The 27,098-nt window shown below is 44.7% G+C and overlaps 1 protein-coding gene and 1 pseudogene across 1 annotated transcript in view; one reads left to right on the forward strand and one right to left on the reverse strand.

Annotated features, from left to right (window-relative positions):
• Positions 1-27,098, forward strand: part of SRGAP3 (SLIT-ROBO Rho GTPase activating protein 3) — a 238,814-nt gene that overhangs the window by 25,167 nt on the left and 186,549 nt on the right. The window lies entirely within an intron of this gene.
• On the reverse strand, positions 287-796 carry LOC114207757 (low molecular weight phosphotyrosine protein phosphatase pseudogene; annotated as a pseudogene).

Consider the following 27,098-nt stretch of genomic DNA (forward strand, 5'->3'; position numbering starts at 1 on the left):
TAATTCAGTTTTTACAAAAAGTAAATTTCCAAATAAACCTTTGGTTAGTAGAAGTGATTATGTACTGTCAAATCCATTTTCCAAAGTTGTTCAAGGAAAAAAAAAGGCTTCATCCACTAACACAGATATTTCTTGTACAATCACACCTTTTTACTATTTAGTAAGTGGGGAAAATATTACAGTAATTGCTTTTAATTCCCAAGTCTGGATCAGCTTTTTTCCCTCTCATTTATACGTGGCTGGAATACCATGACTTTTTTTTCTTTTGGTCTGGATGAAACATTTTTATTTATTTGTCTGTCAGATACAATAACTGATTTCCAGCTACAATTATTTAAGGTAAGAAACCGAGGGTCAACTGAAGAAACAGTTGTGGCCTCACAGCAGAGCCTGTGGGGCCCAGCCAGGGGCTGTGGGGAGAACGGGTGTGGCATTAGCGGGCCTTCTCCAGGAAGGCTCTGCAGCACCTCACACACTGCTGGTAGACAGTCTCAAAGTCGGACTCATTCCCATAATAGGGGTCTTCAATAATGAGTTGATTTTGTGGATCATAGCTCCCAAGTAGTTCAATTTTAGCTTTGCAGTTTTTAATTTGATTACTTTTTCTATTCAAGTCTCTCAGATTGCTTTCATCCATACACAGTATATAATCAAATGTGGCAAAGTCTTCCTTGGTAACATGATATGAAAGCTTTTGATCAGTTACAAGTTTTCTGAAAACTGCTTCTGCAATGGGTGACCGACAGATGTTACCCAGACACACGAAGAGCACAGACTTCGGCACCTGCTCAGCCATCTTCCTGTGTGCACACCCAGGAGCCCACTCACCATGACTTTTGAAAAGCATAAATTAGGTGGAATATTATGTCTGTTTTATAGATGAGGAACCCCTCTAGACTTTGAACACTACTCCCTCAAGATGTTTGCTATAGAAAGGGCTCTGTTCAAGTAAGTGTAGGAAGCATTCTAGTGTGCTCCCTTCTTAGAGATTTGTAGTGTACTTCCATATAGTAAAGGCTCTGATAAGTCCTGTAGAAAAGAAATTATTTAACCCATGGTTTTTTGAACTCATTAATCCAGGTACTATTTTTTCTTTAGGATACACCTATTGGCATCTTCCAGATGTACAAATGTTTTCTGTAAAAAGCCAGATAGTAAACACTTCAGCCTTCGTGGGCCATATGGTTTCTGTTGCAACTACTCAACTTTGCTGTTTAATGCAAGAGCAACCGTTGATAGGGGCATAGGCATGGCTGGCTCCAGTAAAACTTTATTTACATAAATAGGCTGTGGGCCGGATTTGACTCATGTAGTTTATAGTTTGCTGACCCCTGTTCTAGAACGAGCATCCTGCAGTACCTTTTTTGGGAGATGCTGTTTGAAGTGTCCAGGAGGTCCTAGAAAGGGACTGACTCATCTTCCAGAATGGCTGGTATGACTGGCAATGTCTTGCTGAATGTGATTCAGAGATTGAATGCCTATGACTGCTAAGTACCATCACAGAGATGTCACCTAGGCTACTGACTAAAGTTTTAATTTATTTTTCATTGTTCTCTGCTCCTTTGGAGTGAAAGACCTGGGAAGGAGGCAAAATGCACTGAGTGCATGCTGTTTGCAATTGAAGTAATGTGCAGGTAGGTACATATGGGTGTTTGTGTGCAGGTTAATCTGAGTGTGACCATAGTATCTGTGTCATTAAGCATGAATATGGCTGATAGATAAGTTATCCAGCTAGAGGTCTTTGTTTCAAAGCACCTAATGGGAGATGCTGAACAAATTCACCACTGCTATTTGAATTGAGGTCTGTGGTGATGTTAGTAATATATTCAATGAATGTGCAAGAATTTACAAAACATGGAACATGTGAGCTTGCTTTAATTAGAACATTTGGTGGCAAGCAACAGAAACAGCTGAAGCTGGTGGTAATGAAAATAGAGTTTATTTAAAGATACAGGGTGTTCGGTGGAACCCTGGTGGGGAAATGCAGTTGGCCTCGGGATGGCCTGGGACCAGGAACTGGGTTGCTAGGGGACCCAGGTTTGTTCTAGATACTAGCTGGTGTACTTTCTCTCATTTTGGCTTCTCTTTGCACATCAGCTTCACTCCTCCTTCTTGGCTATTTCTTCTCTGGCCATTTCTGATATTTCTACATGACATGTAAACAATGGTGGCTGACAGCTCCCAAGTTCATGTTTCACTTGGAGGTGAACACATGGAAAGACTGTCTCTCTTGCTCCTTCTTTCTCTGTTTCTGATTTGTTTTCTTTTCTTCCTCCCTCACTTCAGTGTTGCTGGGGAAGAGATTCTAACTGGCCCGGTTTAGGTGGTCCCTGAACCAAGTTGTTGTGGCCAGTGAGGTGGGGTTAACATCAGAATCGTGTCAGCCAGAATCCTCCTCCTGTTGGTGAGTAGACACTTTCCAAAGAAGAGGGTCTACCCTAGCCCCGCCCTGGCTCGGCATTGAGTAGGTACAAAGTGAAGTTGAATATTTTTATCCACTGACATTTATAAACTACTTGGAAAGTAAAACAAATACATAGTAGTGATGAGAATGTCAGATGTGCTAAATTGTTTCATTAAACAGTGGAGAAGATAATAGTATAAATAGGGGACTAATTTTGCCGTACAGACTTTGAATGGAAAAAGAGAGACAGGAAAGGCTTGTGTGGGCTCACATCACCAGAAAGGGCTTTAGGCAGCAAAGGTGTTCTCTGAAGGTGGGTGGGAAGCAAAAAAATTCTGACTAGGGAGATGGGCATGGGTAAAGACATAGAATTATAGGTAGAAATGTGGTCTGGTTCCGTAACACAAAGCTCCCTTAAAAGGAGGGGGGTAACTGTGGACAGCAGTGGGAGGCACACTCAGGGGTGGGGGCCATTGCTGGAGCGAGTCCACTGTTCTCAGGTTAACTGTAGCAGATGCAAGTGGGGCTGTCACAGGAAGGGTCAGAAGCTAGAGCCACGCCCTCCTGGGGGAGGGGCCCTCCTCCCTCCCCAGCTCCAGGTGGCTGGAGAAAGTCCAAGTTGGCAGGTGCAGGTCTACACAATGGGAGTGTTGGGTATCTGAGATGGGGGTACTCTGTAGTGATGGCAAAATGGTGCGTGCAAAAAGCAGGGCCTGGCCATGGTGTTGGGTAAGTCAGGGACAAGCCCTGGGCTCTGAAGAATAAAGACAGGTACTGTTACCGGAGGGTGGGACAAGGTGGGACTTGAGAGGATGGGATTTGGGGTACAGGACAGAAACCCCAGGAATCTGAAATGGGCCGTGAGGCTGCAGCAGGACTAGCAATGAGAATGGAGTTGCTTTGTCTTTCTGCAAACTGTCCTCCCTTTCCCTCTTCGCAGCCTTCCTGTCCTCCCTCCCACTGCTCAGGACCTTGCATCCTGCAATTAGCTAATCATCTGGATATCCATGACTGATGTGGCTTTAGCTCTCACCCCATTTTAGGAACTTTTGCATTGGAACAGAAGCGATAAGCGCCTCAGACCAAAAAAAACAACAGTGCCTGGGATGTTAGGACAAAGACACTGAGTTCAATGTCAGAGATTCCATCTGTGCCCCTTTGTGGCAAGAACTCTCACTGGGGATAGAATGAGCCAACAGAATGCCTGCTGTGTAGCAGTGAGGCAGCTTTAGCCTCCCTGAGAGCAGCAGATACAGGGCCATCCTGTCGCAGCTGGGCAGCACCTTTAGGGAAGGAAAAGCCCCCAGCATAGGTACCATCTGAGAGCCAGTTAGCTTTAGAGGAGGCCTTGTGTTGTTGCTTGTTTGCAGCCCAGAGAGGCAGGTGGAAAATATGCAGGGCTTGGGAGTCACAGCATCAGGGTTTGCATTCCTGATGGGCCACTCCCTCACTGGGTGAAGTTACTCAATCCCCTGAGTATTTGGAGGTCACTTTATCCACGGGGATAGCTTGTGTGCCTGTCCCTGCCACACAGTAGGTGCTCAGTACATAGGTGTTCTAGCTGAATCGCCAGTCCTAGTGAGAGTCACAGCCTTTGCCTGGGTGCCCACCCTTGGCTGGAATCGCTGACAGCCGGGAAGCCTCTGATTGGAACTTCTAGTAGCAAGGGACCTACCACCTCATAAATCAGACTATCCCCTTGTTGGAAAGGTTTGCTAGAAAGGTCTTCCTCGGATGGAACTGCAAGGCACCTCTGTCTTTTGGAACAACTCAGAGTAAGTTTAAGCTGGCTGACTCGTGGTAACATTTTCATGATTTGAAGACCACTTTTGTGAACTCCTAAGTCAAGGGTGGGGAATAGTTTATGTCTAATGTGTCACCTGTGTCCCTTGATGGAGAGACCACCCGTTTAGAGATGGTATGATCCCCAACCGAGTGCCAACTATGATGGATTGGTAGTGGCTGCTAGGGGGGCTGTGTTGAGAAGGGTTCTGAGACTGTGTTCCAAGGTCAGTAGGAAAAAATATCATACCTGCCGTGGGCTCAGGGGTGGGCAGTGGTGGTTTATATGCAAAGTGTTGTTTTCTCTGCTAAGCATTCTGATGCTTAGATTCTATTATGCTCTAGATGACTTGTTCCCTGACCCTCTGGTCTCTTTTTCCTGCCACATTTCAGCTTATCAATATTTTAAAAGCCATCTGGCTGCCATATCGTCCACCTAATTCATTTCTAGGGTGGATTTAACCAATCCGGCTGGCAGGGCTGGGGTCTCTCCTAGAGCAGTGTTTTCTGGGATATCTTCCCAAATAGAGGAGGACCAGTTTTGAGTCTGCAGTCCACTGATAAACCTCCCAGATTATTAACATCACTTAGAATATGGAGATCAAGCTAAGCACTGTCTTTCCGAAATACCCTGAACAATTTGAAGGCCCGCGAGACTAATAATACATCCCTTGATCCTGTTAATGCAGCTTAAAGGTTGCGTTAGCTTTCTCCCTGTGTTTGTAAAGCTGAAGCTCAGAGACTCTGCTCTTGACTCTGAGGTTGGCGGGGAGGAGAGGGCGGAGGGAGGTGGGGGGAAGGGCAGGAGAGCAGACCCAGCCAGGACAACATCTCCTCCTGCCCCTTCTGTGCCAGCTCCCTGTGGCATGTGGGTAATGACCACTGGCACGGGGCTCACTGAGGGAGGAAGAACTTCCACTGGGGCGGGGGTCTGCCCCGCTACCTATTTTCTGCCATCACGGTTCTCTGTCCCCCCCCACCCCCCCACCCCCACCGTCTTCTCCTTGCCTCTGTGACTCTGGGCGGTTTGGCTTCCACAGGGCCAGGGCCTCCAGCCAGCACTGAGGTCCAAAGGCCACAGGGCTCCTTCTGTCACAGTGAGGTTGTCTGCCCTAAATGTCCCTGGACCTCTGTCAGTCTGTGAAGTGTCTCTCAGTCTGCAACAACATGAAAAAAATAAGGACAATGCAGGGATTTTCCCATAAAGCTAACTGTGTGTGATTAAAGACCTGCCTTTTATTCTAAATGATGTTCTTCCTTCCCTTCTGGTGTGTGTGTGTGAGAGAGAGAGAGAGAGAAAGGAGAAATTATACTTTCTTAAACAACCGGGGTTGTTTTTCTCCCTAATACCTTTTGTAACTTTCGCCACCCTTTGTAGACACACCCCCTACCATTTTTGGGGGTGGGGGGATCTTATTTTATTTTATTTTAAGATTTTATTTATTTATTTGACAGAGAGAGACACAGCGAGAGAGGGAACACTAGCAGGGGGAGTGGGAGAGGGAGAAGCAGTCTTCTCGGGCCACGCAGGGAGCCCAATGTGGGGCTCAATCCCAGGACCCTGGGATCACGACCTGAGCCTAAGGCAGATGCTTAAGGACTGAGCCACCCAGGCGCCCCAGGGGATGGGGGGTGGATTTTAGTGACCTGTGAAATCTGGTCGGAAAACTATGGCCTTGTCCAAGGTGAGGCCCATCAGGACTACTCTGTATGTTTCCTGGGATTGTGGAGCGGTGGGGGTGGGGTAGTGAGGGATCCTGGAAGATGAAATCTGGTATCCTAATGAGGCCAATGAGGCGCAGGATTGGGCCATGGGTAACTTTTTTTAGGAGTTTAAATTTCCCACAGCTCGATTTATTGTAAAAGCGGCGTTGTTTGGGATTGTGGATTTGGGAGACTCGGTTAATGAGTGCCTGCCTTGTCAATTTTTAGCATGGCTCTGGCAAGTGACTTGGCCCCTTAGCGCCTCAGTTTCTTTGTGAAATCAGAACAGTGGTGCCCTTTTCCTAGGGCTGTTAGGAGAATGACTGTTTGCCACGTTGTTTAGCTGCAAGGAGCCATCGGATGCTGCTTTTTATTGTAGTTATTTCTGACGACATTCAGCTAGTGCTTCTCAGGGCTTCTACTACTGTGCAGACATGCAGTGTTTGCAGGGTGATAGAGGATTCAGAGAAGTGAGGCAGGGATGATGGGTGGGATGGTCCCATGGCGCATTTCGGGCCAGGTAAGTCTTCTCTGAGTGGACTGGCATTGTGCATTGTACATGTTTAGCATTCCTGGCCCCCTGTGCAGTAGATGCTGGTATTGTGCCCCAGTTTTTGGGGCATACCCCCACGAGTTTCGCATTCCCCTTGGGATGGTCCTGCCTTCAGGGGAAGAGCCAGTGGCTGAGCGCTCTGGAGTGGTCTGAGACAGTTAAGTAGATAGAGTGTGGAAAAGAGGAGTCTTTAGGGAATGGCCCCGTGGGCTGATACTCCTACAGTGTGCATATTAACACTTGGTATTCTGGTTTTCTGGATGTTGAACAGAGAAGGAGCTTGATGTCACAGAAGGAGCACAGCACAGGGAGACAGGGAATCTGCACTCAGGCTCCACCTTTGCGACTGCCTAGTTGGGGGATCCCGAGAAAGTCTCTTCCTTTTCTGGGTCTCATCTGTAAAATGAAGGGTGTGGAGAAGATGGTCCTCTCTGGCTCCAGGATCAAAAGGGAAATGGCTTAGATTTGAGTGAGACCAAAGGAAGAACCTGCTACTTGTCATGCTCTGAAGAGGGAGGAGTAGGCCTGACTGCTCACCTTTGTCTGGACTGGGAAAGATGAAGTCTGATGGGGAGGCCGGGGCTTGAAGAACTGACCGACCGAAGTGGCTGCCGAAACCAGGTCTCTTCGTTTTTAAATTGTTTGTTTAAATTTAGTTCATGTTTTGAATATGTAGTAGAGACACATACAAAGCATTATAAATATAATGGTAAGTACTCCTTCACATCCACCCAGCTCCCCTGCCCCAAAGGCCACTTCAGTTTCACCTCCCAGGGATAGTTTTGTCTTGGTTTCTTTGACCCAGGACTGAGAAGATGGTTTTCAGCATGCCGTGGTTGTTCTGCCTTTAACTTTCTGGTCTGAAGGGTGAGAAATTTGATCCTCCTGTAGCATGTGGTTAGTTTCCTACAATGAGTTTCCCCTATTAGTCATAGTTTCTATTTACTACTCTTGGGTAGAGATACAGCCTTTTTCATTTCTCTCCATTTCCCCCCACTTCCAAGTTCCCTGTCCTTCATTTGAATCAGGGAATTCCATAAACACAGATCAAACTTGAGATAGGACATCTGGACACTGTGCATCTTCACCATCGTGGATTTCAGAGGGGGCTCATTTCACATAATTGTCTATTTTGATGATTTCCAAAATGGTTTCAAAGCCTCATATTTTTTTTTTGTCTTGGAGCTTAACTCAGTCCTGCAAGTAACTGCTTTTTTTCTCATCTGGTGTTGTAAAGTTTATGCCCAGTGAGTGGGAAGCACTCTTGGATGTTAACTGTATAGTGAGGGAAGAACTCTGGACTTGGAAGGAGAAAACCTGGGTTTGAGTGCAGAACAGGCTGCTTTCTTGCTGTGTGATCTGTGGCAAACTGCTTGGCCTCTCTGAATCTTTGTTTCCTTATCTGTAAAATGAGGGTTGTGCTACCTGCCCTTTACAGCTGTTTTTAAGGTTACATAGGGCAATGATGTGAGTATACTTTGCAAACTGTTAAGAACCTTACAATTATCCTTATTGTAATTCTTTAAGAAGTATTTATTGAGCTTCTGTTGTGTTCTAGATACCAGAGATAGTGTGGGAAATGAGCTTATATTCTGGTGTGTGTGTGTGGTGGCTAGTGTAGGGGCATGAAGGAAAGTAGGGAGACTGGCAATAAAAAGGTTAATAATAAGCAAATTCAGATAATGGTAATTATTACAAAGAAAATAAAATGGAGTAATGGAATAGAGAATGAATGGGGGGAGGAGGATTGGAGTTCTTGATAAAAGAGCAAGAAAAATCTCTCTAAGTTGACACCTAAATGTCATGTGAAGAGCTGGGAAACCAAATCCAGGCCTAGGAAGCAGCAAGTGCAAAGGCCCTGGGGCAGGAGCAACAAGCTTTGGAGAATAAAAAAAAAAAATAAGGAAAGGAAAAGAAAAGGGGGAAGGTATACTGTAAGAAAGTGGATATAGCAGGCACAAAGTGAGCATGGTAGAGAATGTCTCAAGAACCGGTGGTGAGGTTGGCCAGAATAGAGCCATAGAGGGCCTTGTGGACCATGTTAAAAACTTGTATTTTATTCTCTGTGCAATTAGAGATTTTAAGCAGGGAGATGACAGATCAATTTCTCCTTTAAAAAGACCGTCCTCCTGGAATGTGGAGAAGAGATCATTGGTGGGCAAGGATAGCAGTGAGGCGAGTCAGGGGTTATCACAGCAACCTGGGCAAGAGATGATGCCTGCACATCAGAACAAGCTCAGCTAAAATCATCCTCGAGGTATTTGGGTATGAAGCTCATGTAATTGGTTTCATATGAAAAGGATGGTCTCCTGGTGTAAAGTTCGGTGTTCTCTCTTTTCCTTTTGCCTATCTGCTTTGCTCTCTCTCAGGAGTATGGAAGGGGTTGAAGTGAGTAGGGGGAAATTCTGCATTTCCTTTTTAGAGGATGCAGGGGTTTGGACTACATGGTCCTGTAATTAATAAGCAAACATTTAGGGGCGCCTGGGTGGCTCAGTCGTTAAGCATCTGCCTTCGGCTTAGGTCATGATCCCAGGGTCCTGGGATCGAGCCCCGCATCGGGCTCCCTGCTTGGTGGGAAACCTGCTTCTTCCTCTCCCACTCCCCCTGCTTGTGTTCCCTCTCTTGCTGTGTCTCTCTCTGTCAAATAATAAAAAAAAAAAGATTAAAAAAAAAAAATAAGCAAACATTTACTGACCATAGGAAGATTTTTCTAAGCCTTTGGTTTTCACCAAAGGTGAAAACTTTGGTTTTCAGACTTTCCTGGGGACAAACGGGGCATCTGCCCAGAAACCTGGCAAGGAATAGTCTACATGATTTGTATTGACAATGGGCACAAGGAGCAGCAGTGATAACCAACACAGGGCCACCCAGATGGCAGGGCAGGTTGTCCCCTACACAAGGGCACCTGGCTGAGAGGAGGGCCTAAAACCCAGTCCGGACTCCACCAAGCAATTTGCTCTGGTGTGGAGCTAAATCAGCAGGAGAAGGGGCTGTCTTTTTCTAACTGGCACCAAGGCACCATCTGGTTTAGCAGTAGTCCTCCCCAAAACTCTTGGGGTTTCTGCTCTGTGGCCTGGTTTCCAGGGTTTGTCTTCACCTTAATTATTCGAGTCAGTCAGGATTTCTTTTAACAAATATTTATTGACTACTTATTGTGTACCAGGTAGCGGGTTTATATTGATGAACAGACAGACATGCTTCCTGCCCTCATGAAGCTTATAGTCTAATAGAGTTCACTCCATCTTTCTTTCTTTGTAACAGCTAGAGAGCTTCCTCTTGGGGAAGCCTGGGCTGATCTCAGCCCCTCTACTCTGAGTCATTAGATGTTGGCACCTGACTTGGAAGCACCTCTTGGGGTTGGGGAACAAACCACCACCCACAATACACATCTCAGTCCAGATTTTCAGGGATGTGGGACCAGCGTGTCTTTGGGTTATGATTAGCACAGCTCCTTCATTCACCTCTGATTAGGAGAAGAAAAAAAAAAAGTAGCACTATGGTTTCCATTGGTAAAGGGAAAGATTTATCCTTGAGACTTAGAGTCTTCATAAAAACTCTACTTAAAATATGTACACTTTTGGGACATCTGGGTGGCTCGGTTGAGCATCTGACTCTTGATTTTGGCTCAGGTCATGATCTTGGGGTCCAAGGATTGAGCCCTGTGTCAGGCTCCACGCTCAGCAGGGGAGTCTGCTTGAGGATTCGCTCTGTTCTCTCTCCCTCTGCCCCTCCCCCTGCTCGTGCTCTCTCTCACTCTCTCTCTCTCTCAAATAAATCTTTGAAAAAAATATGTACACTTTTCTGTATGTCTGTTACACTTCAGTAAAAGTTAAGAAAATACTGAAGTTTTTGAGCTGCCAAGGTCTGAGCTTAGAGAACTCAAGACAGGGAGGCGGGTCAGGTATATAGGTGAGGCCTTCCTGGGGTCTCTGTATCTTGATGGGGTCCTTAGGCCCTTGATGTCATTCTTCAGCTTAATGAATAATCAGATTATTTTTATCAACCTTTGAGAAATCCTTTTTTTTTTTTTTTTGGCCAGCCAAACTCAAAAGAAATTGCTTTATAAGCCAAGGTATCCATAGAGAGGTTAACACTGGGGGATACATCTCTCCAGGGCATTCCTCTTCCCAGTTTTAAGGTGGCTGGCTGGGAAACAGAATTAGTCATTGTTTGGGGAGCTTGGAATGAGAGAAAGACAGAGATGGGTGGTTTTCAGATTTTTATTTTCCAGGCTGTGGTGGAGCTGGGAGAATGAGAGATTCCATACATCTTGTGACCAGATGTGGCATTTTTAACTGGGACTCAGCAGTATCAACAAAACAGAGTCCATTTAAAACAACACTGCTTTCCTTACCTATTTATTTTAATTTTTACATTGTATTTTTTTAGATTATAAAAGTAATGCCCACTTCCCCCTAATATTTTATTAAGAAAATGTTCAAACATATAGCAAAAATACCTAGTTCTAAGAAAATCATATATATGTGAAGTGCATCATAAAGAAAGTAAAAGGTTCTTATAATCCTGCCTCCTGGAGAGAATACCACTGTTAACCTGTTTCCTATATATTCCTCCAGAATTTTTTCTGTGTGTATACTAATATATATTATGATTGCCTTAACAATCATATAATATTATTCATACTATTTCATTTCTTTTAGGAAAATTTAAGTTTTTCTTGGACATCTTTGCCTGTGAGAATTTATTGATTTATCTCATTTTATTTTTAAAATAGTTTTACTGAGGTATAAATTATGTACCATAAAATTCACCTGTTTTAATTCATTGACCTGTATAATTGACTTTTTTAGTAAATTTTCAGAATTGTGCAACTAACACCATAGTCCAATTTTAGAATGTTTCTGTCACCCCTAAAATATTCCTTTTGCCCATTTGCAGTCACTCCCTGTCCTCATCTCTGTCACCAGGCAACCACTAATCTATTTTCTGTCTCTATAGATTTGCCTTTTATGGGCTTGCATATAAGTAGAATAAAAAATATGTATTTTTCTGTGTCTAGCTCCTCTTAACAAACAGAGTGTTTTTGAGGTTCATTCATGCGACAGACCTTTGTTCCTTTTCAACAGTGTTACATTTTAGGATATTCTTCATTTTGTTTACTTACCAGTTGGTGGATATTTGGGTTGTTACCAGTTTTTGGCTAGTATGAATATGCTGCTGTGGACATTTGTGTCCATATCTCTATGTGGATGTATGTCTTATTCTTTTTGAGTGCCTATACAGATTTCCATTTTGTGTTTAGCCAAACCTCACTGGTGGCCATTTACTTGTTTTTTGTTGCTTTTTTTGTTTGTTTGTTTTTGATGAACAAATAATGCTGTATTGAACATTCTTTTTTTTTTTTTTTTTAAGTAGTCTCTACACCCAATGTGGAGCTCAAGTGCATGACCCTGAGATCAAGAGTTGCATGGTCTTTTGACTGAGCCACCTGGGCTCCCCTGTATTGAACATCCTTATACATATATCTTTATGCATATGTGTGAATGTTTTTGGAGGATATATATATTTAGAAGGGGAAGTTCCTAGTCAACAGATGGAAACATTTGACATTTCAATAGCTAGTATCAAATTGTCTTCCAGAAGCTGCACCAACTTCTGTCTCCCGCCCCTGACAGCACAGGACAGTGACCATTTTCCCTTGTACTTGTCAGTGCAGGCGAGAATGAATATTTTAGTTTTTCTAATATCATAAATGAAAGATGTCTTACTGTCATTTTAATTGATATTTCTTTTATTATGAGAGAGGTTTTGACCATTTTTTGTCCACTCCCAATTTTCCAGTGAGTTGCTTATCTTTTCCTATAGCTTTGAAATAACTCTGTATTTTGGGAAATTGGCCTTTTGCTTATAAAATCTACTGTAAATTTTTCATTCCTCTGCTTATCCTTTCCCCCCCCCCTCAAAAATTCTGTTCATGGTCGTTGTGCTATACAGATGTTTTACATTTTTAAGTAATCGTATCTGTTAGGGACAAAAAAATAATCTGTGAACATTTTACAACTATCACTAAGATATTTATAATATCCCCAGAAGGAGGTGAGGAAGGTAAAATGTTGATGGGAGAGAAAGCTGAGGGACGTTATATGCGCTTCATCTACCAAACATCTGGACGGTTAAAAGATTTTTCCCCACTCTCTATGTAGTTGTTTTGGTGTCATATAAGCATAACCTCCACATATAAGTGTAAAGCCTGAGAACTAAATCTGGACATTTTTTGCTTCCCAGCCCCTTGCTAATAATAATTATGACAGCTGACATGAATCGAATGCATACAATATGTCATTGGTTGCTGTTAATTGTTGCAATCACTCTGTGAGAGAGGTACAGTTATTTCCCCATGGAAAAAGGCACAGGGATCTTTTAAGTAACTTGGTCAAAGTCATACAGCTAGCAGATGCTGGGGCCGGGATTCAGACTTAGGTTCACCTGACACCAGAATGTGTGCTTAACTAGGACTCCTTTCATTATCCCTTCCTAAAGCATTCCATGAATTGACTTAGCTTTGGACAATAAGAGGATATTTCAAGAGGGCTTTAGAAGGGGACTTGGCAACATCTGTGGGTTCTATTCTTAACACCCCAAAACTCTTCTCTTTTCTTGTAATGAGGAGAGAAGGCATGCATTTGCAGTAGTCTGGGGAGTTGAGGGAGGAAGAGTAGATGATGGGTTTCTAAGACCCTTCTGAGTTTTCTGTTTGCTACATGGCAGAAATGAGCTGGCTGTTGGCAATTAGATCTTGGCCCAATGGAGGGAGGTTGGGATAATGAAAGAAGAGAGGTGCTTCAGGCTCTAGCTCTGAAGTCAAAATGGTTTCTAGGTGGGCTTTTTTCTGCCTGGGATATTTTGACCCTGGACAATCCTAGGCTAACCTGGATAGGTCTGGGGATATTGAAGACCTAGAAAGAATATGGTCAAAATACATAAAAATCTTGGGGATCTGGGAAAAGATGGGCATACCCTTGCTCATTTATTGTTACTCAAGAAGCCTAGGGTGCCAAAGGCAACCGTGAGGGGGGGGCACAAAGATGAATCGAGCCTGTTCTCAGGGGACTCACTGTCTGGGTAGGGAAGAGGGATCTGTTCAAAGAGTAGTTGAACTAAAGTAGAGGCAGTGACTTGAGAGGTTCAGCTAAAGAGCTGGGAGGCAGAGCAGAAGGAGCACAGACTTTGCAGCGATATAGACCAGGCCTTGAATTATGTCCTAAGATAATGACAACAACAAGAGCATTTGTTGAGCACTTACCATATGTGCTGCATGGTTTGGCAGACAAGGGGATCCTCTTCAGGATTGAAGGACTTATCCTTAGGTCCTGGGGGAACTGTTGGCTGACAGCCCTCAGCTGTTGACCCCCTTGGAGAACTGCCTCTCCTGAGGAGAGCTGTGTAGCTTAAGATTACACCCCCTTCTCAGCTGCAGGTGTGAAGGCCCTGCTCCCTCCCCCAAACCTGGGATAACTGTGAAGGGCCCTCTAAATGTCAGTGCCTCCACTGGGACTGTTGGGGCCCAACTTCTCACTCTACCCAGTCCTACTTCCTTTTCCTTCCTTCCACAGGGTTTGAAACAAAGAGCGCACCCTAAAAAAGTTTCCGTATGATGATCTCATCTTGGAGTTTGCTTCCCAGGGGGACCCATTCATGGGACATGGATGATCTGACTATTCTCACACAGTCAGCCCCCTGAGCTGGGATTACTTACTCTAGTTTATAGGTGAAGTCACTGAGATTTAAGGGAGGTTGAATGGTTTGCCCAGTGGCATTACATGGCAGATCTTGGGTTCAAACCAAGTCCAGTTATGCCCAAAGCACAATCTTTCTATATCTCCACTGTGTAGGTGTGTGGCTTTAAGGACCGGAAACCATGGGGTTATAAAATTAGATTGCTGGTAGGAAATTCAAAGTTCATTTGGTTAGAGCTCCTGTTCCTTCATCTCTGGACCCGAGATTCTCAGATCCAGCCCTGAAAGTCTCACATCCTGGGAATGCCTTTACTCACTGGTGAGCCAGGGTTTTTGGTCACCCGATGTGGAGGATTGACTGAAGTACTCAATGAATCCATCCAGCCAGTCATCCATTCATTCAACAAATGTTCTTTGAGCATTTGTTGTGTCCCAGGTATCACTTTAGGGACGAGAGGTACAGCAGTAAACAAAGCAAACTCCCTGCCCTCTTGGAGTTGCCTTTCAGCAGAGGGAGGCAGATAGCAATGAACTAGACAGAGAAATGCATAATATCAAGTAATGGTGGGTGCTATGAAGGAAAATGAAGAGAATAAGGGGATGGAGGGTGTTGAGCTGAGGGCAAGTAAGTGTTCTATTTTAGAAACAGGGAACAAAAAGCCTTCTGGAATGGGGGAACCTCTGGCTAAAGACCTGAATGAAGGGAGGAACTGGCTACACAGATGTCAGTGCAGGGCATCCCAGGAAGGAGGAATGACAGGGGCCAAGGCCCTGGGCATTAGCAGGTTTAAGAAAGATGGAGAAGTTGGGTGGCAGGAACATGATGGACCAAGGGGGAGAAGAGATTGAAGAGGCATCAAGGGGCCATAATCCTGCCGGGTCTTGGGGGCAGGGAATAAAGATCTTGTGTTTTATTGCAGGTGGATTTGGAGGAGGTGAGTGATACCATGAAGTCCATGTTTCCAAGGGGGTTTCGTGACTGTTGTGCTGAGAATAGATGATAACAGATGTCATTTCCATTTCCTCCCTGGATTATTTCTATTTCTCTTTGAGGACAATCAGAGAGGTTTCGTGGAGAACATCATTATTTAAGAGCACGGGCTTAGGAATCAGACTCCCTGAGTTCAGATCCGGGTTCTGCCACTCACTAGCCCTGGGATCTTAAAACTATTTGCTTAATATGTGTAAGCCTTTTCTTCCTCATCATTAAAATGCAGATAATCACAACACCTGCTCTGCGAAGTAGGTTTGTTGTAAGGATGAAATGTGATCATGCTCATGGAGTTTAGCAGAGCATCTGCTTTTCTTTTATAGCTGATTCTTTTTAATTGCGGTAAAATATAAAACTGACCATTTTAATTCTTTTTAAGTGTACAGGGCAGTGGCATTAAGTACATTCACTTTCTTGTGCAGCCATCCCGACCATCCCCCTCCAGAGCCTTTTTTCATCTTCCCAAACTGAAACTGTGTCCCCATGAAACACTGACTCCCTGCTCCCTCCTCCCCCCAAGCCCTGGTAGCCACCATTCTACCTTCTCTCTCAATGAATCTGACTACGTTAGGGACCTCATATAAGTGGAATTACACAGTGTTTGTCTTTTTGTGACTGGCTTATTTCACTGCTTAAGTTCCCTCCACATTGTAGCATGTGACAGAATTTTCTTCCTTTTTGAGGCTGAATAATATTCTACTGTATGCATTTACCACATGTTTATCCATTCATCCACTGATGGACATTTGGGTTGCTTCCACCTCTGGCTATAGTGAACCATGTACTTGTGTTCTGTAAGCACTGGACTTATCTTTGCTGTAATTTTGATCTTGATTTGTATAAGTGGTGGGAAATGGTAGGTACTCCAGACCAGGAGGCAGGAGATATAAATTCTAGATTTGCATGAGGCCGTCTCATTTACTCAGTCTGAGCCTCAACGCTCTCATCTATGAAATGGTGATGCTAATGCCTACTTCAGGGGTCTTGTTATAAAAGTTTGAATTAGGGGGCGCCTGGGTGGCTCAGTAGGTTGAGCTTCTGACTCTTGATTGCAGCTCAGGTCTTGATCTCAGGGTGGTGAGTTCAAGCCTCACGTGGAGCCTACTTTAAAAAAAAAACAACTCAAATTAGGGCGCCTGGGTGGCTCAGTTGGTTAAGCGACTGCCTTCGGCTCAGGTCATGATCCTGGAGTCCCGGGATCGAGTCCCGCATCGGGCTCCCTGCTCAGCAGGGAGTCCGCTTCTCCCTCTGACCCTCCCCCCTCTCATGTACTCTCTCTCTCTCATTCTCACTCTCTCAAAATAAATAATAAATAAATCTTTAAAAAAAACAACAACTCAAATTAGATATATTTTGCAAACTTTAGAGCTATGCTATCCAATATGGTAGCCACCAGCCTACCAAGCACTTGAGATGTGGTTAGTCTGAATTATGCCATGCAGTACATGTAAAATACACTCATATTTTGAAAACAGTACAGAATAAAGGGAATGTGAAATATTCTATAATAATTTTTATATGGGTTACTGGTTGAAGTAATGATGTTTCGGATATATTGGGTTAAGTAAAATATATTATTAAAATTAATTTCACCTCCTTTTATTTTTAATGTGGCTACTAGAAAATTTGAAAAGAAACATGTGGCTTGCTTCATATTTTGATTGGACACCTCTGGGCTAGATTTCACTGGGCATTTTCAGTCTAGGCTCAGCAATTTTCTGGGTGTTCCTCCCCGCTTAGTTAAGGGTCTGAAAGGAGATTCTCTCCCAGAGCTCCAGGCGGACAAATGATTTACATCACTAAGGTGCTGCAGTCTAAATGGTGATCAATGTTTATGGCTCATGGAAGCTTAAACAAGCCGAGAGAATAGGCTCAGTCTTGCCACAAAAAACGTCCAGCCATTAACGTGCAGCCTCCCGGTTCCCTCTACAAAGGGAGGTTTCAGCGTCGCCACTCTGCTGGGATTTGTGATTTAGCTCCGTGTTCCCCAGTGACAATAGATTTCTTCATTTCAAAGCCTAACTCCTACAGAGGCTGGGGCTGTGGGGGGTGGGGAGGGCAGGCAATTTCCCAGCTCAGGCCTCTGTGTATCACTAATTGTATTATCACAGTTTCTTTAGGGAAAAACCATGCTTTCATTTAGGACTTAAAAAAAAAAAACAAAAACAACAAAAAAAAACCAGACCCTAGGGAGAGTTAAGATCCGTTTGGTACGGTGTTTGGGTGAAATTTTTTTCCCTTATGGGGTTAGAAGAGAAAAGAATTTCTATTTTGCAGCTGGAAGAGAGCTTTTGTGTATGTACCCCTCCCTCTTCTCTCATTTCTCTCATTTTATCTCTCAGCCGATAGGATATTCAGGGAGCTGAGGCAGCGTAGTGTTCAACAGAAATAGAGATAAAGTTCAGAGCCGAATCCCGTGGAAGCGCAGAGATGCGTACGGCTCAGCTCCAGCTGGAGGGTGCGGGAGACGAAGTGGGAGTGTGGGGGGTGTGGCTTCCCCTAGGCCAGTGAGCTGCCCAGAGCTGAGAGGCCGCGCCCTCAGGTTTCCACTAATGTATTCTGTCATTCAGGCAGACCCTCTACCCTCTCCACTTCTCCTGAGTGGCACAGAAGGCCCTGCTCCCTAGGATTTTTGTTACATGTGATCTTCTGCCTTGGGGTCTAGTTTCCAAGATGAGTACCCGATGCTTCATGCCTTCTTGCATTCACAGTTAGGGTGGTGGTCTCCCAGTGAGGGAAATCCCAGATCATCCCATGAGTGGGCTGGGGTTGGTGGAAGCAAGCCTTCCCTAGAGATGTCAAATTCTATGTGAGGTCTGACTCCTCCTGTTTTGGTGGGGGAGGCTCAGATGGAAGGGAGATATACTGGCTGAGCAGTCAGGAGACCTGGCTCCATCAGGGTGTAAGCCACTTTGGTGCACCCTGGTCTTTGGGTCTTCATCTGTAGAATGAGAAAACCGTTCCAGCCCTGCCTACCCTGCAAAGTTGTTCTGAGGACCAAATGAGACCCTGGTTATGAAAACAATTTGCACATTTTATTTATTTATTTATTTTTAAAGATTTTATTTATTTATTTGACAGAGAGAGACACGGCGAGAGAGGGAACCCAAGCAGGGGGAGTGGGAGAGGGAGAAGCAGGCTTCCCACCGAGCAGGGAGCCCGATGCGGAGCCAGATGCGGAGCCAGATGCGGGGCTCGATCCCAGGACCCTGAGATCATGACCTGAGCTGAAGGCAGATGCTTAACGACTGAGCCACCCAGGTGCCCCCAATTTGCACATTTTAAAGGGCTGTGTGAACTCAGGATATTATCTTCGCTTTTCCTGCGACACCTTGCTTAATGACTTAGTGAGTTAGTTTACAAATATTTTTATGCCCTTACTATGTGCCAGGCATGAGCTAGGCATGGACGATACAAAGATGAGTGAACACATTCCCTGCCCTTATGGAGCTCATGGCCCAATGGAGGGGAAAGGCTAAAAACAGGTAATTGCAATGCAGAGGATAAGAGCTAAGGGAAGGGTAAAGTCAGGGGCTGCAGGAACACAGAAGTAAGTGATCTATCCCAGCTTTGGTGATTGGGGAGGACTTCCTGGAGGAAGTGACTTTTAAATGGAGTTGCAGGGATGAACCCATGTGGTAAGTTTTCAATAAATATTTGTTGAATGAATCAGATAATTAAACATGCTGGTAGCTTCAAGGATAACAGCCCCAGTGTTCATTTAGCAATTTATACATAGGAATCTGACTCAGAAAGGTTAAGTCATTCCCTAAGGTATATGCTTTCTTCACCCTCTAGAGCATGTCTGGAAAGAGGCTCAGCTGAAGGCTGTGGGCCACCAACCCTGCAGGCAGCCAGGGAATGGTGCCGAGGTTCTGGAATGGGGAACGTAGGCTGGCAGGAGAAAAAATCGAGGTGTACGCTGTGAGACCCAATATCAAAGGCCTGCACGCTCAGTGGTGAATCAGGCAGAATGTCAGCTTGGGGCTTCCCACTGAGCGAAAGAAGAGTTTCGAAGGGGTGGACGGAGCTGGGGTAGGAATCTAGGAGAGGGCTCGGGATGAGGCAGATGGGCAGTTTCCATCTGAACAGGGGCAGTAAACCTCTGCTGCAGGTAAGGGTCATGGAGAGGGCCCAGGTCTTTGCCAGAGCAGGGAAGGATAGTGAAAGTCAGAGTTATGCTTGTCCTGGGGCCTCCTCAGGTGAGTTTTCAGCCTCCTGGAACGGGGGGGCTCAGAGGGTGATTAAGGCTTGACTTCACAGAAAGCCTGGTGTTTGGATTAGCTGGTGTCTTGGGAGGAGACTGAGCCTTTAGGTGGTCCAGCTGTGGGGACAGGAGAGGCCGAGTCCAGAAGATACAGTGGGAGCTGACACCACCCTCTCTTCATCAAGGAACAGTCTCCAGAATCCCCAACCCAACTGCTGCAAGGGTGAGCTAATTTGGCCTCTGCTCCCACCATACCCGTTTCCATGGATACATTTCAAGCCTCAGTCTGGTCATCTTCAAAAGCATCAAAGGCAGCAAACCCCATCCGTGCATAATCTTTTGTTATAGCTGCACAAACAGCTTTTGTAATAGCCCTTCCCCCATCCCTCCCACCCATCCTCCTAACCAAAGAAACTGGCTTAATTTGTGGCACAGTCATCCACTGACAGAAGCATTGGACTTTTTTCTGGAAGTTTTGAAGACCTGAGTTTGAATTCCAGCCTTGTCATTTGTAAAATGCAAATAATAGCACCTAGGGCATAGAGGTGTAGGGATTAAATAAGATAAATGTATCTGAAAATGCCTAGCACATTGCCTAACTAAATGTTAGTTTCTTTCCTCTCTTTCTTTGTCAGTTGAGCCACTCGGAAATCAGGGTTCTCCAGTAGCACCCACAATCCTTGTACAGCATCTCCTTGTGTGTTGCATGCACTTAATACTGAATAAGCTGTCCTTGATGTCAGTTCACTTCCCCTGGTGGCTAACGTCTAGTGCTTTGACTGGAGCCCCATAGGGGGGTCTCTCAACCGTTCTTTCTGCTGGCCCCCAAGTTTGGGAGGAACCAGTTATAGGGCCCTGAAGGTAAATGGACCAGTGTCTTTCTCTCCCTTCTTGAGGCCAAGTCTTTGCTGGGAGCGTGCAAAGGCACACAGAGGTGGGGGAAGCTCCTTGCCTCCTGAGAGTCTGTTCCAGCAGATGGCTCTGCTGCAGTTCTGCTTAGGAGGTTAATGGACACCAGATGTCTGGGCAGGCAAGCTTTCATTTTCTCCTGGAACCACTTAATTTGGCTGAACATCTGCCTTGGCTTCCGGGCTTTTCCGTCACCTGAGCTTCAACACTGGTTCAGTCACCACCAGTGGACATCAGAGGAGCTCCCTTGCCCCTTTCCTTACTCAGGGTCTTGGGGTATACTAGCCTGATTTGTGAGAGGTAGAGGTGGTGGTTGAGAGGGGACAAGAGTGGTCCATGGTTGCCTCCTGTCACTGTTCTTCATGTTTGGTCTGTTGTCACTGTGCCTTCCTGTTGGAAAACCAGTTTTAATCCAAAAGAATGGTGTCTGCCTGATTAGAGAATATGTCTGTCTGGACCAACATTGGCTGGCTGTCCAGGGCAGGGAGGTGGGGAAGAGTCTTTGGAAATGACTTGAAGGAGGTACCTTCATGCTCACCCCTCTTCCTGCTCCATGGCCTTCACTCATGCATTTCTAAACCATTGATGGCTGATGATCTCAGGGGGCAGTTGCGACTTGAATTGTGCTTTGAAAGTGCCATTTTGTTGTTGGTATCACTGGTTTAAGCATTGGCATGTGTCAGAGTGACCTGAGGAGTTTAGTAAGGCACAGACTGCTGGACCCCACCACGTCAGGAGGTCTGTGGTGGAGCCCAGGGATCTGCATTTGAAGCAAACATTCCAGGTAACCAGGCAGGTAACTTTACAGTATTCCAAGCAATGTGGCCTGGAACTCTGTCTTTTGGGGTTCTGGAATTTCTTCTGCTTTCTATTTCAGGGATGCACATACGTATTCATGTTTGTTTGTTTGTTTGTTTGTTTGTTTGTTTTTCCCCTTCTTTGCCGGGGAAACTGCTTATCCAATAAGATCCAGATCAAAAATGGCTTCAACTGTGAGACCTTTTCTGAATGCCCTTTTATTGGGCGATTGACTTACTTCCTCCTTTTCTTCCATAGCACTTTGCAGGTACTTTTATAGGACAGCACAACTCACATTTATCATGGGCTTTTAGTGCTCCGTGGGGGCAGGGAGCTCATCCTCTTCATCTTTCTATTTACCCTAGAACGTAGCATAATAGCATGTCATAGGCACCAATAAATATTTATTGACTGAACACAATAATCCTTGTAGTAAATAGGGTCTTCATAAAGTATATTCAAATAAGACAATTTTAGTTTTGATAATATAGCTTATTTATCTTAAAAACAAAATATATTGTGACATTTAAAGGACAAATAATTTTCTTCTCATGGTTCATGGCTCTAATCCTCAAAGGACACAGTTTACTACCTTTCTGGCTACTGCTCTTTTTTCATCCAAGCACATAAATGATGCCTTGCATGTAACTGCCATATTATCAGCCCCTGCTTTAATCAGTTTGCTTTTATTTATTTATTATTAAAAACATTTTTTTTAAGTAGACTCCATGCCCAGCGTGGGGCTTGAGCTCATGACCCCAAGATTAAGAGTTGCATGCTCTCCTGACTGAGCCAGCCGGGCACCCTAGTCAGTTTGCTTTTAAATGCCATTTGCATGGTTACTAGCCAACCTGTAACCTATGTGGCATTTTGTAGTTCCTAAGGTCTTTTTTTTGAAGCCTTGATTTTTTTTCTCAAACATCTATACTTTAATGTCTAGAGTAATATTGGCCTCCTGCTTCTTTTTTGTCATAGTTCCTCTGTTTAATACCTCCAGTTGCTTTCTTTCTCAGTGGCAGGTTTCCAGTGGACAGGTATCACATGTTTGCAATTGTTTTTGGACAGGGCTTGGCACATCCAGTCATAATGAAACATCTAGAGTGTTAGACACTTTATAAAACACTTTCTCATCAGCCATGCTTTGAGGGAGAAATACTATTATTTCCCCTTTAGGGTCTCACCAGCTAGTAAAAGACATATCCAAAATTTGAAGGCAATTTTCCTCCCTTCTAGATTCCATGCTTTCAAAAATAATCATTGCAGCAACACTTATAATATAACAAACAAAGGCACAACCTATATAACGTCCAACAGGAAGAGAATAGCTAAGTGTTGGATGGCATCTTAGTCTGCTCAGGCTACTCTAACAAAATACCATGGATTGGGTGACTTAAAAACCAGACATTTATTTCTCACAGTTCCAAAGGCTGGGAAGTCCAAGATGAGAGTGCCAGCATGGTCAGGTTCTCAGTGAGGGCTCTCTTCTGGCTTGCAGATGACTGCCTTCTTGCTGTATCATCACATGGTGGGGAGAGAGAGAAAGAGAGGGAAAGAGAGAGTGTGCACGCAGGCAAGTGGGCATCAGAGCCCTGGTCTCTTCCTCTTTTTACAAGGACACTAATCCTCTTTGGGGGCCCCACCCTCATCATGACCTTATCTGAATCTGATTACCTCCCAAAGGCCCCACCTCCAAATACTAGGACATTGAGGGTTAGGACTTCAAAAAAGGAGTATGGAGGCAGGCACATGCATTTAATTCCTAACAGATGGTCACAACCATTTGATGGAATATTACTCAGTCCTTAGAAACAAGGCCTCTGAAGGCAATATAGCCACATGTAGACGTTTTTATTGTCATGACAATGATGTGAAATGAGCAAGAGAAGAAACATGGGAAAATGAATGCCGTTCAGTTGTTGGTGGGGGTGAAATGCCGTGATTTTTTTCTTTTTTTTTTTTAAATTTCAGTCAGTGTTGCTAGAACATCAGTGTTGGAAAACAAAAACACCACACCGAGAACACCCTCCCCATCCCCCGCCTTTGCCACTACATATTTGCACTTTATTAATGCTTCTGAGGTGCTGATGAAGTGAGAACAACTTTCAGCTCCCAGAGAGCAAGTGTGTGTGCGTGAGTCACAGGAGTGTGGTCTGACGCAGATGATTAAGCCTGTGGCAAATGCAGAATTAAGTAACTCTGATAACAGAGCCCTGGAGCATCCTTCTTGGAGATTAAACCTTTCAGGCTTTTAGCAGCTGAGAGGTGCTGGGGATCGGAGATAGCAGGCTTAGAAAGGAAAAGAAGGGGGGCACATATTAGATGGGGACGGGAAGGAAAATGCATCCCATTAGGTTAGTGCTCTTTTCCGAAATTGGCTGTCGCCTGGAGTTGCGGTGGAAAGCGTACCATCATCTGGGGAGAGGGCAGTGTGTCTGCCCGCTTCCTGTCCTCTTGCTCGCCTTCCTTCAGGCTGGAGTTTTGGTTTTGTGTGCTGGCCTATTCTACCAGCTTGTTTGTGTGTGAGTTTTCATCCTCACTTGCTGACTGATCCTGTTTTACATTTGAATGACCTTCAAAATGTAAGGGCGGTTTTAGGCCTTTCTGAGAAGAGGAAGGACTGGCTTCTCTTCTTTCCTTTCCTTGCACCTATTCATTCAATACATAATACATAGCTTGCCCCTTTCTTGTGCTGGCCACAGTGCTAGGTGCTGGGAATAGACAGAGATATGATCTTTGACTTCATGGAATTTAAAATTAAACATTGGTTATTCAGGACTGGCTACCCACTTTGCGGGGCCCGGTACAAAATGAACATGCAAGGCCCCTTATTTGAAAATTATTACGAATTTCCAAACAGCGTTTGGCAGAGCACCAAACCAAGCACCCTTCTGAGCGCTGGGCACTAGGTAGCTTGTATGTACGCAGGTTGTGTATCCAGGAAGCTGGCCCTGAAGTTGTTTCTTGCAAGCACGTTGCATAAGAAGAGGGATTTATTCCTTCTTTATTGGCCCGGTCTTCCTTATCACTGTGTGCAGAAATTGAGCAGCCTCAGAAGAAGTGTTACCTTTGACTCAGTGGGCCTGCATAGAGAGACAGTAGAACACAGATAAAAGACAGTGTAGATATATTTTTTTTAGATTTTATTTATTTATTTGACAGAGAGAGAGAGAGACAGCAAAAGAGGGAATACAAGCAGGGGGAGAGGGAGAAGCAGGCCTCCTGCCGAGCAGAGAGCCCGATGCAGGGCTTGATCCCAGGACCCTGGGATCATGACCCGAGCTGAAGGCAGATGCTTAACGACTGAGCCACCCAGGCGCCCCGTCAGTGTAAATATTAAATACCTTTTTGTTGGCCACATGGACATACACAGAATGGTCAACTTCTCTGAAAATATCTGGACATAATCAAATATATGATAAAGGAAATCTTTACCATGCAAAGTTTTGTCCTTGGAAGCAAATACATAGGCAGTTGATCAGTCTAATTACTCTGGGCCTGAAGGGTTTTTTTGTTGTTTGCTTTCTTGATTTTTGAGAATAGTTTTCTTTTTCTTTTTCTTCCCCCAAAGATGTTATTACCAAAGATAATGTATTTTATGCAAATTTACCAGAAAGCAACTGTTCAGTAAATAACAAGATTATACCAGTTTACTGGTAAGTGTACTTAATCCCTGAGCAATAGGCTTTGGTAGAATGCCCGTTTTGTGTGGTGATGCAGAGGAGGGAGTTTACCTGTTTCTAGCAGCAGCCACCTAGTGGAAAGTAGTAATAGAACTAACAGTACCTACAAGAAGGTAGTTTCACATCTCTCAAAGTGTCCTCTAGAATATTAATTTTAAGGGAGAGATTCTATCTAAATTGGTTAATTTGATTCTGTTCTCTCTTGAAGATTTACCATTCATGTGACAGTCCCATGGCATCGAAGAAGCCCTTAACACTTGCAACACAACATTATGTGATTGTGACACCTGTTTTTATTTTTTTTTTTAAGAAAGTTTCAACTTTTTTTTTTTTAAGATTTTATTTATTTATTTGAGAGAGAGAATGAGAGGTAGAGAGCACGAGAGGGAAGAGGGTCAGAGGGTCAGAGGGAGAAGCAGACTCCCTGCTGAGCAGGGAGCCCGATGTGGGACTCGATCCTGGGACTCCAGGATCATGACCTGAGCCGAAGGCAGTTGCTTAACCAACTGAGCCACCCAGGCGCCCTGACACCTGTTTTTAAAGAGTAATAACTAGCAACTATAATCTCTGTGGATGTCTATGTAGTTATATAGATAATGTATGTATAACTCTAGCAATCTATGTATAAAACGGATTCTAAAGACTATGCTGTGGGAGACATTGGTGATAACACTTATAGACTTTTAAGATGCATGGTCTGGGGTCACGGGATCTAGGTTTGAGACCCACTCACAACCATGAACAAGTTACGAGGCCTTTCAGAGACTGTTTTCCCGCCCGTTAAGTAATAATACCTGCATCACACAATCGTATAGATTGAATGAGACACTAGGTCTGAACATTTTGTAAACTGTTCAGTTGTCCTGCAAAACACTTCATGGTTATTGAAACGATATTGAAATAAATAGCAACTGTTGTCTCTATCTGCGAGTGAGTAAACTGAGGCCTAGAGAGGTTAAGAAGGGTATCTGGAGTTCAGAGCCACAAAATGGCAAAGGCAGTCTCCTCAAGATATATTTTAAACCAGCTCTGCTTGTAGATTTTAGTTTAGAAAACAGGCTACCTCTTTGCCTGATGAAACAGCCAGCGGCGGATGTTGGCATCAAAAGACTAACTTTTCCTTCCAGCTTTTGACATCTGATGTTAGCAGAATGATGAATTCAGAGGTGGCAGATTTCAAGAGGATTTGTCTCCTTCGCAGGCCAGCACACCCTGTTATCTATATGAATCTCTTCTTTTTTTAAAAAGGATTTTATTTATTGATTTGACAGAGAGAGAGAGAGCTCAAGCAGGAGGAGCGGGGGAGGGAGAAGCAGCCTCTTTGCTGAGCAGGGAGCCCAACGTGGAGCTCAATCTCAAGACCCCAGGATCATGACCCGAGCCGAAGGCAGACGCTTAACCAACTGAGCCACCCAGGGGCCCCTATGAATCTCTTCTTTACTGAAAACCAGCAGTGAGGGCGATTTGAAAGAGGCGGTAGCTTTTCCTGTCAGGAATGACAGGGGCTTGGTGCGTGTGATTTATTGAAGGTGTGCCCTTCAGGAAAAACCTGTAAGGGGAGAGGGCCTCAGGAGAGGGTAGAGGGAGAAGCTGAGGGGGAAGAGGTCTCAAGTCTAGCCTTGGCTTGATTCCCTGGGGGCTCCTGAATTAGTCATATTCCTGAGTTGTTCCCTGGATGAGATGGGGCGGCCAGACTTTTGCACCCCCATGTCAGTCACAGGTCTCAGGCTGTCAGGGCTGGAATGGAATGTAAATCAGTGATGGGCTGGAACTGACTCCTAAGGGCTCACTGGAGCAGATTGTCGGATTTTTAGGCATTTTGTGAGCCACTATTAAAATGAAATTATATAAACATATAATTAAATAAACAATACTAAAAACAATAGTAATAGTAATAAATGTTCAAAACTCCTCACTTCCTAATTATTGTACTACAGTTTTCTTTTGGTGCTCTTGTGGTTCTTTTTGCCTGCTAATACCTTTTTGGTGGAAATACCATGGGGCAAAGGGCTGTTGTCTGTCACCTCGCAACTCCACAGTCAGTGATGTCATGTTGGTAGCTGGGTGGGAGTGTTTACACCAGGGAAAGTGGCACTCAAACCAGGCCTCCCTCCTCCCCCCGCTACCAGAGAGCTGGTTGTTAAACATTTGCTAGCATAGCACAGGGTGTAATCTCCTGGGGGAGGCAGCTTCTCCCAGCTGGGCAGGCAGGGTGGGAGTTGTCCAGGGGAGGGGGCAGCTGGAAGCCACTGGCAACCAGCACAGCAGCTGAAGGGGAGTGCAGGCATGGCCTGGAAAAGGGGAGCTGATGGGGCACCAACAGTGTCTTCTGTACTGTGGCATGTCATTTGACGCTTTCTCCACGTCCTGACT

The sequence above is a fragment of the Eumetopias jubatus genome, unplaced genomic scaffold, assembly GCF_037043125.1.
Source record: "Eumetopias jubatus isolate StellerSeaLion01/CBP00866 unplaced genomic scaffold, mEumJub1_p1.0 scaffold_1, whole genome shotgun sequence".
NCBI classification, from domain to species: Eukaryota; Metazoa; Chordata; class Mammalia; order Carnivora; family Otariidae; genus Eumetopias; species Eumetopias jubatus.